Source organism: Lactuca sativa, chromosome 5 (genome assembly GCF_002870075.4).
Source record: "Lactuca sativa cultivar Salinas chromosome 5, Lsat_Salinas_v11, whole genome shotgun sequence".
In the NCBI taxonomy this organism is placed as follows: domain Eukaryota; kingdom Viridiplantae; phylum Streptophyta; class Magnoliopsida; order Asterales; family Asteraceae; genus Lactuca; species Lactuca sativa.
The window spans coordinates 248,888,502-248,904,432 of NC_056627.2; positions in this window are offsets into that span (position 1 = coordinate 248,888,502).

Sequence of the window (15,931 nt, forward strand, 5' to 3'; positions counted from 1 at the left end):
AGCCATGCTTCAGTTCCAAAATCGTAGATCTATCACCTTTATAGAGCCATTTTGCATGATAGCCCTAGATCTACTCTTCTAAGTGCCTTTTTAGCCTTTATATCCTTTTTCATGCGTATGTGCACGTAAAGTTGGAAACTTTACGTGGTAAATCAGCCTTAGAAACTCAGATCTATAAATTGTATGCGGTGATTTTGAGTAGGATCGGGTTTTTAGTATCTGCATGCATGTGACTCGGCGAGTCAGGCCGCGAGTCCCCGATCTTTACCCCTTTGAGTGATTCCGAGTGGGGACCAGTGAGCAGTAGGATGGACTCAGTGAGTCGGAGGTTAGACTCAGTAATGGAGGGACTCGACGAGTTGTTTATACAACTCGGCGAGTCCAAGACAATCTTCTTAGCTCGAAGAACAACTCGTCGAGTTGTTCATATGACTCGGCGAGTCGGATGCAGATTGCCTGAGCTTTTGAATCAAGAGGGTACTCATCGAGTCGATGCCATGCTCGACGAGTAGCCACGAGTAGGGTTGAGAAGTGAGACTAGGGACTCGGCGAGTTGGCGGCCCAACTCGGCGAGTCAGGTCAACTGTAGGTTGACTTTGACCGGGAGAGTTGACTTTGACCAGGGGTAAAAGAGTCATTTACCCAATGCAGTGATTAGCATCTGATTGAGTGTGTTTATGGATTTGTAGCCGGGGAGATACCGGAGCTGCAACAGTTAGCTTCCAGAGCCATACACACAGCAGCCAGTTCACGAGGTGAGTTTCCTTCCAGTAGGAACGGGTCTAAGGCCACAACGCCGGCCCGTTCAGTCAGCAGTAGTTTATGGACCTCGGTCCAATGCAGTAGTTAGTATGTTTGACGCCTCCGTGGCTCAGACAAGATTTATGTGTTTATGCTAGTTGATATGTTATGCTATGCTGTGTTCAGTTAGTCCGGACTTCGGTCCGATGTAGGGGACGGGGTCCCAGTCAGTTTCGGATTTCGGTCCGATGTAGGGGACGGGGTCCCAGTCAGTTTTCGGACTTCGGTCCGATGCAGGGGACGGGGTCCCAGATAGTTAGTCCGGACTTCGGTCCGATGCAGGGGACGGGGTCCCAGTTAGTGGGAAAGGACCAGTATGTGCTTCATATGTATTGTATGGTATGTGGTAGTTTGGGGGAGCTCACTAAGCTTCGTGCTTACAGTTTCAGTTTTGGTTTCAGGTACTTCCGCAAGCAAAGGGAAGAGCTCGGGATGATGGCATCGCACACACCACAACTTCAGTTTTTGTCTTGGGAGTTGATTCAGTTTCTTGATACGTTTGGATACAGTTGTGATACAGTTCTTCTCATAGTATTTTATTATGGTTTTCTAAACACGCAACGTATGGTTTTATTATGCGATACTCAGTTTCATGGTTTTTTTTGTTATAATAAAAATTGAAAATTTTGGGTCGTATTTTTGGGTTGTTTCAAGTTGGTATCAGAGCCTTGGTTTGAGGGATTCGGGCGCACTCCCGAGTGTGTCTGAACTCAAACTAAGGAAGTGGTAAAAAGTTTTTAAAAAAGAAAAGGATTTTGAAAAGCACTTAGAAAGAAAAGAATTTTTAAACAAGATAAGGGTGTGGTGCATGCGATCAGCCGAGCTCAAGTAAGTACTCCCAAATTACCCATACAAGTTTTATTATGATTAATTGTTCCAGTTTCAGTAGAACAACATGCTAGTATAGGACTAAGGATCTAGGAGGATGCGTTATGTGCCTGCTATATGTGTTTCAACTTTATGAGAATTGCATGCTAGTATTGAGTAGACAGCAGTAGGATAGCCTGTTTAGGTTATGCCTGGTAGCGCGAGCTTAGCATTGTATGCTAGTACAGTTCCTCGTTATGAGAGTAGATTTGCTTGAGTAGTTTCCGGTGTCCGAATGCTGCTTGCTTCGTGCTTTGTAGAACTCTTGGTGATGAGAGTTAGCCGTTAGGTGAATACATCACGTCACATGTGATCAGGGTTGGATAATCTCAGAGTGTTGGATTTGGCCCTATTGCGCAGCTCTTGTTTGAGTCCAACCTTTGTAGGGACGAGCCTTTTACTCGAAGGATTATCCGAGCCTCATCACATGTGATGGTATTCAGGTGATGGCTAATTAGCATTACAAGGAGGCCTTCAGTAGCTGAGGACTGGTTTGAGTGGAGTCAGAGATTTCCCTAGGGCAAGCCTAGGATGAGAGTAGCAGAGATCGGTAGTAGTAGAAGTGACTTGGTGGAGTCAAGGCAGTTCTTGAGGAAAGTACATATAGATGTGGAAGGTAGTATGGGCCCGTACTACTGAAAGCAGAGGATCCGTACTCGAATCAAGGAAGGCCGAGACAAGACCAGGAAGCTAGTGGTAGTATCAAAGACCCTTTGAGATATTTCAGTTTTCTGATGTTGCTATGATGTGTTTCAGAATGGTGGTTTTGCGTTCGAGGCCAGCAGCCGGCAGTGGAGGTGCCGGGGAGGGATCAGGATCAGGCTCGGGGGACGAGCGCATGGATGAGCAGACCAGAGAGTTTCTTTCTTCAGAGATTACTCGTATCATACTGGAGCAGACTCCTGTGATCTTCGGTTCGATCAAGGAGGGTATCCTAGAGCTGATGGATGAGAGGTTGGGCACCTTCCGTGCCGAGGTGGCGGCCATGATGGGGTCGCACACACTTACGTTCAGGGAGTTCAGGGCATGTGGAGCTCCAGATTATCACGGGGCGCGGGACCCCATAGCGAGTACTAGATGGTTGGCGGATGTGGCCAACGCGTTCCGCACGAGCAGGTGTCCCGAGGGGGACAAGGTTAGATTGGCGTCCTGTCTTCTGAAGGACAGGGCACAGGATTGGTGGGAAGAGGTCGGACATACCATTGGAGATGATGCAGCGTTAGATGCCATGACCTGGGCTGATTTCTCTACCAGGTTCAGGGCGGAGTTTGCACCGGTTATTGAGGTGCAACAGTTAGCCAGAGAGTTTCAGGACCTCACCCAGACTACAGAGACCGTGGCGGAGATCACCGCCAAGTTCAGGGAGAGGGATCTTCTTGTTCCTCAGTATGCAGCCGATGAGGAGATGAAGAAGGCCCGTTATCATGAGATGTTGTGGAGCGATATCCGCCAGTTTGTGAGCCGGTCCAGCTGTAAAACGCTGGATGACATGATTGCTAGGGCTCGAGAGAGGGAGATTGATCTCGAGATGGAGAAGAAGAGGAAACCGGAGGCGGTTTCGGGTTCAGGAGGTTCGGGCAAAAAGCCCAAGGTTTCAGATCACAGATCCAGGATTCAGCCGAGCCACGGTCGATGTGGCAAGTGTGGGAGGATGCACGATGGGGTGTGCAAGGCAGGGAGTTCCGGCTGCTTCAAGTGCGGTCGGACTGGGCATTTGAGCAGGGATTGTACGACCCCTGCTACTGCCATCGCAACATCAGATCTGATTTGCTTTCAGTGCAATCAGAGGGGACATAAAAGTCCCAGTGCCCGAGTTTAGCCGCAGTAGGGAAGGTGGCTGTGTTGGGTTTTGAGCAATCTAACACTTCCTAAGTGTGCATGCAACCCTAATAAACCTTGGATCTATGTTTGTCTAGATACATGCAAAATAATAATTTTCCAAGGTCTATAACCTATCTAACATGGCATGGGGAACATTTCAACATAAAAAGTTAGAAGAGATTACATACCTTTTTGATGAGTTTGGTTCTTGAGGAGTTTGAGGGCCAAACACCAATAGTGTGAATGCCTCAAATGGAATCACAAAACACCACAAACTCTTGGAAAACTTTGAGAGAGAATACACACTTTGTATTTTCGGCCACACACAAGCACACACACACTAGTTCACTAGTTGCCATTTCATGCTCCATAAGCATGCTTATATAGTGTACATGGTTAGGGTGAAACCCTAATAACCCATGACTTTTCCTTTCCAAGGATCCATGGGTTAAAAGCTCCATGGATCATCCATGGACTTCCATCAAAGCCTAGCCCATTAACAAATGAGTGTTAGCCCACACCATATAAAACCAATAGCCCATAATCTAATTAGTCTTCCTTTTAATCTCTAAATTAATTCATAATTAATTTAAGACTAATACTAATTAAATAACATAACTTCATATTAATATATTATAACTTATAATATATTAATAAACATATGTGTATAACTCTCATAAAATTATCCATAAATAGTTTGGATGAGATGCAACCCAAATGGACCATGCCGGTCGGGTCAAGTATATACCAAATAAGTTATGGACTTAGACACCTTATCCAACAGACTCCCACTTGGATAAGTCTAATAACTGTATTTGCCTATATAACTTCAGGAACCAACCAACAATCGTAGCTCTCGAAAACTCCGTTGAACTATGAAGCGCCATTTTAAGACAAGTGATCATATAATCCTCTGTTCTCATGATATCAGCCGGACAAACACATGGAACTATGTCTTGCTTATTGTCTGGCAGTTGTTTCTCGATTTCCGATTTGTTTGACAAAGAACTTTGCTGAACACATCAGTTTAGTTCTGACCGGGCCCGGTACATGGGTCAACACAAAATCATCGAGGGGCCCAGATATCGCTTCTATTTCTAGATGGAACAGATAAACTTCGACTCATATGCTTGTTCTACTACTTGTTGAATTGTACACAAAGGCACATTTTATAACATCAAGTTACTGATGCGTTTTCGTGCAATCAATGCACAACTAACTCATAGGTAACAACTCATATCTCTAGGTTTGAAGACTTATATGATATTATTGTCTCACGATCACTCGAGATAAATTCCATGAAGTGATACAAGTGAGCGAGGGTTTATACCAATACTCATAACTTATGAGTACTCATGAACGTTGCAGCAACCATTGCCATGTCTAAACACCTTTAGCCATCTACAAACCCAATTCATGACAATCTTGATTCATACCTACTTCCGATGTATGACCGATTGTGGAGGTTTGAATAAATTAATTATTCTGGAAGTCAAAACATGCAAAACTGAAACAATAGTAAATAATTGACAATGATAGTAACACTTTACTCATAAATAAATCACAAATTTTATTCATCATCAAACGTCGATTACATTTTACAAGTTTCAGGAAAACTATCTAATCTGTAAAACTAATATCGTCCCTTAGCCCGATGCGCCTCGCATGCTGAAAATGCTTAACCCTCGTCAGTCCCTTCGTAAGGGGATCTGCAGGATTCTCATCCGAAGATATCCTCCTCGCCACGAGGAGTCCTTCTTCAATCTTGTGTCTTATGAAGTGATATTTTCTGTCAATGTGTCGCGATCTGCCATGATCTCTTGGTTCCTTGGCTAAGGCAACTGCACTATTGTTGTCACAGAAAATCTCCATAGGTTCCTTAATAGCTGGTACAACTCCAAGGTCTCCGATGAAGTTCTTTAGCCATATCGCCTCCTTCGCTGCTTCACTCGCTGCTATATACTCTGATTCACAAGTCGAATCAGCCACCGTCTCCTGCTTGGAACCCTTCCAAGAAATTGCCCCTCCATTTAAGGTAAAGACCCAGCCCGACTGAGAGCGGAAGTTATCCCTATCAGTCTGAAAACTAGCATCACTATACCCTAATACTCTCAAGTCATCACTCCCACCAAGGGTAAGGATCCAATCCTTAGTCCTCCGCAGATACTTGAGAATGTTCTTTACCGCGGTCCAATGAGCCTTGCCAGGGTTCCCCTGATACCTGCTGACCATGCTCAAAGCAAAGGCCACATCTGGGCGGGTACAAGTCATAGCATACATGATCGAGCCAATAGCGGAAGCATATGGTAATTGGCTCATCTCAGCTATCTCTGCCTCTATACTCGGACTCTGAGTCTTACTCAGTTTGGCATTGCTTTGGATCGGTAAATCTCCTTTCTTGGAATTCTGCATGTTGAACCTTTTCAACACCTTATCCAAGTAGGTACTCTGACTAAGTCCAATTAGTCTTTTACTCCTTTCTCTTAATATCCTTATCCCTAGGATATAGGCAGCCTCCCCTAGGTCCTTCATAGCAAAGCACTTCCCAAGCCAGGACTTAACCTCCTGCAAGGTTGGGATGTCATTTCCTATAAGTAGTATGTCATCCACATACAGTACCAAGAAGCTAACTATACTCCCACTAGCTCTGACATACACGCAAGACTCATCTTCACTTCTCGAGAAACCAAACTCTTTTACCTTCTCATCGAAACAAAGATTCCAGCTACGAGATGCTTGTTTTAATCCATAAATGGATTTCTCAAGCTTGCATACTCTATTAGGGTACTCTGCACTGACAAAACCCTCTGGCTGATTCATATACACATCCTCAACCAACTTTCCATTAAGGAAAGCGGTTTTGACATCCATTTGCCATATTTCATAATCATTAAATGCTGCAATGGCTAGCATAACCCTAATAGACTTAATCTTGGCTACCGGCGAGAAGGTTTCATCATAATCAATACCCTGAGTCTGAGTAAAACCCTTCGCAACCAGTCGAGCCTTATAAGTATGCACCTTTCCTTCCATGTCGGTCTTCTTCTTGAAGATCCATTTGCACCCGACTGTTTTACGGCCTGGTACATTGTCAACCAAGTTCCAAACTTGATTGTCATACATGGACTGTATCTCGCTGTCCATAGTCTCCTTCCATTTAGCAGACTCCGGGCCTGTCATGGCTTCCTTAACACTGCTAGGTTCATCCAAATTTACCAGTGTACTATCACTGATAAACGTATCACCTTCCGTAGTAATATGAAAGCCATAATAAAACGAAGGTGTGTTCCTAACCCGTGTGGAACGCCTCAGAGGTACAGACATGTCAGCTTGCTCAACAGGAGTTTCCTCCTCAGGTTGATTGCTAGTGTCTGAGGTTCCTTCACCAATTGCTTCTTGAATTTCTTCAAGATCAATTTGCCTCCCACTTTCTCCTTGGCTTATAAATTCTCTCTCACGAAAGACCCCTCTTCTTGCTACAAAGACCACATTCTCACTGGGTCTGTAGAAGAGGTAACCGAAGGATTTCTGTGGGTAGCCGATGAAAATACACCTTTCACTTCGGGGTTCGAGCTTATCATGAGTCTCACGCCTCACGAAAGCCTCGCAGCCCCAAATCTTGATGTGGTTCAAATTGGGAACCTTCCCAGTCCACATCTCATGAGGTGTTTTGGTAACCATCTTTGTAGGGACTAGATTAAGGATATGGGCGGCAGTCTCTAAGGCATACCCCCAAAAAGAGATTGGTAGCGAAACTCGACTCATCATAGAGCGAACCATGTCCAACAAGGTTCGATTACGCCTCTCAGCTACACCATTCAGCTGTGGGGTCCTGGGAGGAGTCAATTGTGAGACAATCCCACACTCCTTAAGATAGTCAAGGAACTCGGTACTAAGATACTCACCACCTCGATCGGATCGAAGCATCTTAATGTTCCTGCCCAATTGATTTTCTACTTCCTGTTTGAATTCCTTAAACCTTTCAAAGGTTTCTGACTTATTTCTGATTAAGTAGACATACCCATATCTACTAAAATCATCAATAAAAGTCACATAATGCCGATTAGCATCCCTTGTGGCGGTTTTGAATGGCCCACATACATCAGTATGTATTAGGTCCAACAAACCCTCACCCCTTTCACAAGTTCCAGTGAAGGGTGATTTTGTCATCTTTCCAAGTAGACAAGATTCACAACTATCATCCGATTTAAGGTCGAATGACTCCAAGACTCCACTCTTTTGGAGTTGGCCTATGCGTTTCTTTTTTTACATGTCCAAGACGACAATGCCACAATGATGCTTTATCTAGGCTAGTAGAAGAATCAATATACAACACATTATTTCCTAAGTTGTCTACAATCGACACAGTTTCATACACACCATCACAAGGTAACACTTTAAAATAAAACACATTTTTAAAGAAAGCATTAATACCACCACATTCATTATCAAACGAAAAGGTAAAACCTTGTTTGTACAAAGCATGAAAAGAAATAATATTTCTCGCCATTTCAGACGAGTACACACATTTATTCAAATCTAATTTTAACCCATTATTAAGCAACAAAGTATAAACTCCAATCTTGGAAATAGGTGAAGCCTTCCTATTCCCCATGATCAAGTTTATCTTCCCGTGCTCCACATCCTCACTTCTTCTTAGGCCCTGCATATCAGAACATATGTGAATACCACATCCTGTATCAAGCACCCAAGAGTTAGAATATAATGAGTAATTAGACAATATAGTGTAAATAACTGCATGGGTGGGTTTCACTTTCCCATCCTTTAGATCTTGCAAGTACTTAGGGTAGTTTCGCTTCCAGTGTGCCTTTTCATGGCAATAAAAGCATTCAGCATCCTTAGGAATGGCAGAAGGAGTGACAGAACCGCTCTTGGTCTTCGATGAGGAGCCTTCAAGAGACTTTCCCTTGGTACCCTTCGAAGGGTGCTTCCTCTTTTTCCTTTTGCCTTGCCCGATAGCCAAAACAGGGGTAGATGTTGGAGTAGGAGTAGTAGAGGTAACAAACGCCTTGCCCTTAAGACCGGTTTCAGCGGTCTTCAAGAGTCCTTGAAGCTTGCTGAGGGTAACTTCCTCCTTGTTCATATGATATGTCATACGAAAATGGTCATAACAAGAAGGTAAGGAGTGAAAAATGATGTCAATTGCCAACTCCTCAGGGATGTTCACATTCAGCTTCAGCAAACGGTCCACATACCTTTGCATCTTTTGCATGTGGGCCGTGACGGAATCACCGTCCTTCATGCGGGTAGTTATTATGGAGGAGATTATTTCATACCGCTCCTGACGAGCACTCTGATGGTACCTTTCCATCAGGTCCTGGTGCATCTCAAAAGGGTAGAAATCTTCATAAGACTTTTGGAGCTCGGCTGTCATCATGGCCATCATGATACATGCCACCTTAGTAGCATCTCTCTCATGTGTCCTGAATTCAGCGATCTCCTCAGGAGTAGCAGTAGACTCATCAAGCTCTTTTAACTCCTTATCGAGAACATATTCCTTGTCCTCATAACGAGTAACCATCCTGATGTTCCTAATCCAATCCATGAAGTTGGAACCATCAAAGATGACCCTCCCACAAAGATTCATGAGAGAGAAAGAACCAGTTGGGTTAGAGCCCCAAGCATTAGTGTTGGAAGACATCTGAAAGAAGAAGGCAAGTTTAGATTAGATATATAGAATCCTTAATAAGACACCCAAATGTAATATTAAGGCTAGGACCCAATCACAATATAAGAAGAGGGATGCCGTAATCTAAGTAATAATATATTTGAAAGGTAGGTGAATGACGATTCACCAATTTCCACCATGAAAAAAAATGAATTATTAGGTTTTAATTGGATTTGAAATTCCTAGATTCTTTTGAGATTCATTGAACTTTTCAATGGCATGTTTCAATCTCGATTGTGCCCTTCAAGTTTTGTGACTGGGATGCCGAGGATCACAAAACAAGGTGTGAATAACCATGCTAATTCACTTGGTACCCTTAATATTATCACCTAACCAATGTGCCGGTTAACCACACACGCTCCATTGATCCATGACAAACATTAAATCACCCTTCGTGATCCTTACTAGTCCAAGTTAGTGTGCCGGTTAACCACACACGCTCCACCAACGACTTGGTAAGGTACAAAGTGTGAATTCCATGGACTAGCACCATGTTCACATTTTTCCTAAAATAACTAAGATTGGGAATTAAAAGGTTTAGTTACTTTATAATAATCATTATACTTTTAATGAGGATTTAAAGTCATTGTCCTACCCGTTCGGCTAACGACCCTCCACCAGTCAAGCAAGCGGTGGGTGAGAGTGGACACCCATTAAGTCGCCATTTTATAGGCAACAACCTTATACCCACCTTATAGACCGGCTTCGTGAATGAGGCCTACTAACGGTAGAACGACTTATTCTTATACATATATATATATATATATATATATATATATAATAATTAACCATTAATGTTATAAATAGTATAAGGGTTGAATTTTAACTATTAAAACTCTAAGGGTTGGAATTAAAGTTTATTAAAGTGTGTGAAACTTTACAAATTTCAAAACTTGAGGACAAGTTTTGTAACTATCCAAAACTTTTCATTTCATAACTTATGAATTAAAGGTTCATAAAAATGAAGACTCTTCATTTTCATGTAACTTATGTGTTTAAATGTGTCTGTTAAAGAAAGTGACCTTTGGATATCCATAACTTGAGGAAAAATTATGGACTCCATTAAAACACATAAATGATCAAGAATTAATTCTAAACAATTCAGCAAATAATTCCTATCATCTTCTAAATTCATAAGAACATGAACATGATCATCAAAACTTCAAGAATTATATGAACACATAAAAATCATGGAATTTTGATATATGCTATTGTAAATGGATTAGAACAACCATTACACCAACTAAAACAAGTTTTAAAACACCAAAACAGTTTAGGGTAATGTTTCTAGTCCATTTCCAGCAGCCAAAATCGAAAATCTGCACTCTGTCGCTCCTACTCGTCGAGTGCATGAACCTACTCAGCGAGTAGGTTGAAGATACACATGGAATCGGCGAGTCCCCCCATGGACTCGACGAGTTCATCAGTCAGACAACAAGTTTTTCGACTTTTTCAACTATTCTGCATCAAGTATCAAAGAAGCAAGCCTAGGCTCTGATACCACTGTTGGGTTTTGAGCAATCTAACACTTCCTAAGTGTGCATGCAACCCTAATAAACCTTGGATCTATGTTTGTCTAGATACATGCAAAATAATAATTTTCCAAGGTTTATAACCTATCTAACATGGCATGGGGAACATTTCAACATAAAAAGTTAGAAGAGATTACATACCTTTTTGATGAGTTTGGTTCTTGAGGAGTTTGAGGGCCAAGCACCAATAGTGTGAATGCCTCAAATGGAATCACAAAACACCACAAACTCTTGGAAAACTTTGAGAGAGAATACACACTTTGTATTTTCGGCCACACACAAGCACACACACACACTAGTTCACTAGTTGCCATTTCATGCTCCATAAGCATGCTTATATAGTGTACATGGTTAGGGTGAAACCCTAATAACCCATGACTTTTCCTTTCCAAGGATCCATGGGTTAAAAGCTCCATGGATCATCCATGGACTTCCATCAAAGCCTAGCCCATTAACAAATGAGTGTTAGCCCACACCATATAAAACCAATAACCCATAATCTAATTAGTCTTCCTTTTAATCTCTAAATTAATTCATAATTAATTTAAGACTAATACTAATTAAATAACATAACTTCATATTAATATATTATAACTTATAATATATTAATAAACATATGTGTATAACTCTCATAAAATTATCCATAAATAGTTTGGATGAGATGCAACCCAAATGGACCATGCCGGTCGGGTCAAGTATATACCAAATAAGTTATGGACTTAGACACCTTATCCAATAGGCTGCACCTGCCCCTGCTACTTTGAGGATTACAGATGGCCGACAGGGCCGAGCTGAGGCGCCAGTGGCGAAGAGTAGGGCTTTTCAGATGACAGCAGAGGAGGCGCGAGCGACTCCTGATGTGGTGACGAGTATGTATTTTCCCTTCATCTCTTTATTATTATTGATTGATTATTGCTTATGATTATATGTTTTTATATAGGGTCGTTCTCTGTGAACGGCATTTCTGCTATTGTATTATTTGATTTGGGGGCTACCCGATCGTTTGTATCGCTAGCGCTTAGCAAGAGATTTAGTAAAGCTCCAGGGGAGCTGGATTGTCCACTAGAGGTTGAGATAGCAGATGGCAGGACCGTGAGGGTCGCCAGAGTGCATAGAGGGTGTTCTCTTCAGTTGTTTGACGAGCAGTTTTCGGTGGACCTGGTTCCTATTTCCCTACGAGGGAATAAGGTTATAGTAGGCATGGATTGGTTGAGTCCCAATGGGGCGGTGATTGATTGTGAGCTGCAGCTAGTGAGGGTTCGCATTCCCAGTGGGGGAGAGTTAGTGATTCAGGGCGAGAGGCCACAGCGCGGACCGACCTTTTGTTCCGCCGCGAGGGCGAGGCGCTATTTTCAGTAGGGTTGTGCTGGTTACGTAGCTTATGTCTTGGATGCCCGGGAGAAGGGCAAGACGACAGTTGATGATGTTCCGGTAGTGCGAGACTTCCCGGATGTATTTCCCGAGGATTTACCGGGAATACCTCCTGAAAGGCAGGTTGAGTTTAGGATCGACCTAATTCCTGGTGCGGCTCCGATAGCCAAGGCACCGTACCGTCTAGCTCCCCCTGAGATGCATGAGTTGTCTACGCAGCTGCAGGAGCTGCTAGACAAGGGTTTCATTCGGCCGAGCAGTTCGCCTTGGGGAGCGCCGATCCTGTTTGTGAGGAATAAGGATGGGTCACACCGTATGTGTATAGATTACCGGGAGTTGAATAAGGTAACGGTGAAGAACCGTTACCCACTTCCGAGGATAGATGATTTGTTTGACCAGCTTCAGGGAGCGTCTTGGTTCTCCAAGATCGATCTACGCTCCGGATATCATCAGATGCGGGTTAGGGATGAGGATGTGTAGAAGACTGCTTTCAGGACCATGTATGGTCATTATGAGTTTGTGGTGATGCCATTTGGGCTCACCAATGCTCCAGCTGCGTTCATGGATCTCATGAATCGCGTGTGTAGACCGATGCTGGATCGGTCAGTGATAGTATTCATAGATGATATCTTGGTGTATTCCAAGACGCAGGAGCAGCACGAGGAGCACCCGAGGGAGGTGCTGGAAGTTTTGAGGAGGGAGAGACTTTTCGCAAAGTTCTCCAAGTGCGAGTTCTGGTTGCGCGAGGTGCAGTTCCTTGGTCACCTCGTCAACTAGAAGGGTATTTTGGTGGATCCGGCCAAGATAGAGGCCGTGATGCAGTGGGAGGTCCCGAAGTCTCCATCCGAGATTCGGAGCTTCCTAAGGTTGGCAGGGTATTACCGGAGGTTCATTCAGGATTTCTCCAAGATAGCAGTGCCGCTCACCCGACTGACCAAGACGTCGGTGGTATTTCGTTGGGGGCCTGAGCAGCAGGCAACATTCGAGACCCTCAGGCAGAGATTGTGCGAGGCTCCGATCCTTACCTTGCCAGAGGGGGTAGAGGACTTTGTAGTCTACTGTGATGCCTCAATCACAGGTATGGGAGCAGTGTTGATGCAGCGAGGCCATGTGATAGCTTACGCCTCGAGGCAGTTGAAGCCTCACGAGGCTAACTATCCTACCCATGATTTAGAGCTGGGGGCGGTTGTGTTTGCCCTCAAGATTTGGAGACATTATCTTTATGGGGTCCGTTGTACTATCTACACGGACACAAGAGTTTGAGGTACCTTATGGATCAGCCGAGTCTGAACATGAGGCAGAGGAGGTGGTTGGATGTGCTGAAAGATTATAATTGTGAGATACTTTACCATCCAGGGAAGGCCAACGTGGTGGCCAACGCCCTAAGCCGCAAGGTGTCGGTAGCCCCTATCAGAGATTTGTGTTTGAGGATGACAGTGATTACTCTGTTGTTGGAATGGATTAGGGAGGCTTAGGTTGAGGGCCTCAAGGAGGAGAGGAAAAAGTGTGAGAGGATAGTGGGCCGAGTAGCTTCGTTTGATTATGATAGTCGGGGATTGCTGACACTTCATGGGAGAGTGTGGGTACCGTACTGGGGTGGGGTACGGCAGGTGTTGATGGACGAGGCTCATAAGTCACGATTTTCTATCCACCCAGGGGCGACGAAGATGTATAGAGATCTTCGACTCGATTATTGGTGGCCCTGCATGAAACGGGATGTCGCTTGGTATGTTGAGAGATGCCTGACCTGCAGGAAGGTCAAGGCGGAGCACCAGAGGCCTCACGGCAAGATGCAGCCGTTAGACATTCCCGTGTGGAAATGGGAGGACATTACCATGGATTTTATCACCAAGCTTCCCAGGACCGCACGGGGGGTAGATTCGATATGGGTAGTAGTGGATCGGTTGACGAAGAGTGCTCATTTTATCCCGATCCAGGAGAGCATATCGGCAGAAAAGTTAGCCGATATCTATGTGCGTGAGGTAGTGGCACGTCATGAAGTGCCGGTATCGGTGGTGTCAGACCGAGACGTCCGTTTTACATCCAGATTTTGGAAGCGGTTTCACGAAGAGATGGGTACTCGTCTCCATTTCAGCACCGCTTTCCACCCTCAGACGGACGGGCAGAGCGAGAGGATGATTCAGACTCTCGAGGACATGCTCAGGGCATGTGTTCTAGACTTCGGTGGTAGTTGGGATACGTATCTTCCATTAGCGGAATTTTCATATAAAAACAGTTATCATGCGAGCATTGATCGACCTCCCTTTGAGATTATTTATGGGAGGAAGTGTAGGACCCCGATTTGTTGGGGCGAGGTCGGTCAGCGGGTCGTTGGGAGCACAGAGGTGGTGCTCAAGATGACCGAGTTGATTCAGCAGGTCCGTAGTAGACTGCAGACTGCGCAGAGTCGGCAAAAGAGCTACGCCGACAGGAGGCGTTCAGACTTGGAGTTCCGGGTGGGCGATATGGTCCTTTTGAAGGTCTCACCCTGGAAGGGTGTCATCAGGTTTCGGAAGAGGGGCAAGCTGGGCCCCAGATTCATTGGTCCTTTCATGGTTTTGGCCCGAGTGGGTCGGGTTGCTTATCGGTTGGATCTTCCAGTAGAGCTTAGCCAGATACACAACACTTTCCATGTGTCTCAGTTGAGGAAGTGTTTGGTGGATGAGTCAGCAATGGTTCCCTTAGAAGATATTCAGGTTGATAGCAGCCTGAATTATATTGAGAGGTCGGTCGCGATTCTGGACCGGAAGACAAAGACCTTGAGGAACAAGGAAATTCAGTTAGTGAAGGTGCAGTGGCAGCACCAGAAGGGGTCTGAGTGGACGTGGGAGGCTGAGGAAGAAATGAGAGAGCACTACCTGGAGTTATTTGCAGATTCAGCCGTAGCAGACTTCGAGGACGAAGTCTGAGACAAGTGGGGGAGAATTGTAATGCCCCATTCCTGGTATGTTGCTTTGTGGCATTTATTTAGAAGTTTTTGAGAGGGACTCGACGAGTCTATGGCCCGACTCGACGAGTAGGGACGAGATTTCGAGCACGTGTTAGTCGGCGACTCGGCGAGTCTGCCTGCCAGGTAGAAACCCTAAATCTCCGGGTTTGCACCCTATTTAAACCACCTTGTGAGCCCCAAACTCGTTCCCTTCACCCTCAAAGCATCATTTAGCAAACCCTAATCATTCCCTTGAGTAATTGAGCATTTCTTGTGTGAATCTTGAAGTTTTGAAGAGAAGAAGGAGGCTAGATCCAAAGGAGAAGAAGAAGATCCAAGGTCTTGCACCCATTTAAGAGTTTATTGAGGTATCAGCCGATTCCCTTCTGTTTCTATGATTTATTTCTCTTTCACAAGCATATTTAGCCTCTTTTAGCCATTTCTTAGCTTGTTCTTGGTAGAGAGATCACATTAGATTGATTAGCCTTCGGATCTAGCCATGCTTCAGTTCCAAAATCGTAGATCTATCACCTTTATAGAGCCATTTTGCATGATAGCCTTAGATTTACTCTTCTAAGTGCCTTTTTAGCCTTTATATCCTTTTTCATGCGTATGTGCACGTAAAGTTGGAAACTTTACGTGGTAAATCAGCCTTAGAAACTCAGATCTATAAATTGTATGCGGTGATTTTGAGTAGGATCGGGTTTTTAGTATCTGCATGCATGTGACTCGGCGAGTCGTTCTTCGGACTCGGCGAGTCAGGCCGCGAGTCCCCGATCTTTACCCCTTTGAGTGATTCCGAGTGGGGACCAGTGAGCAGTAGGATGGACTCAGTGAGTCAGAGGTTAGACTCAGTAATGGAGGGACTCGACGAGTTGTTTATACAACTCGGCGAGTCCAAGACAATCTTCTTAGCTCGAA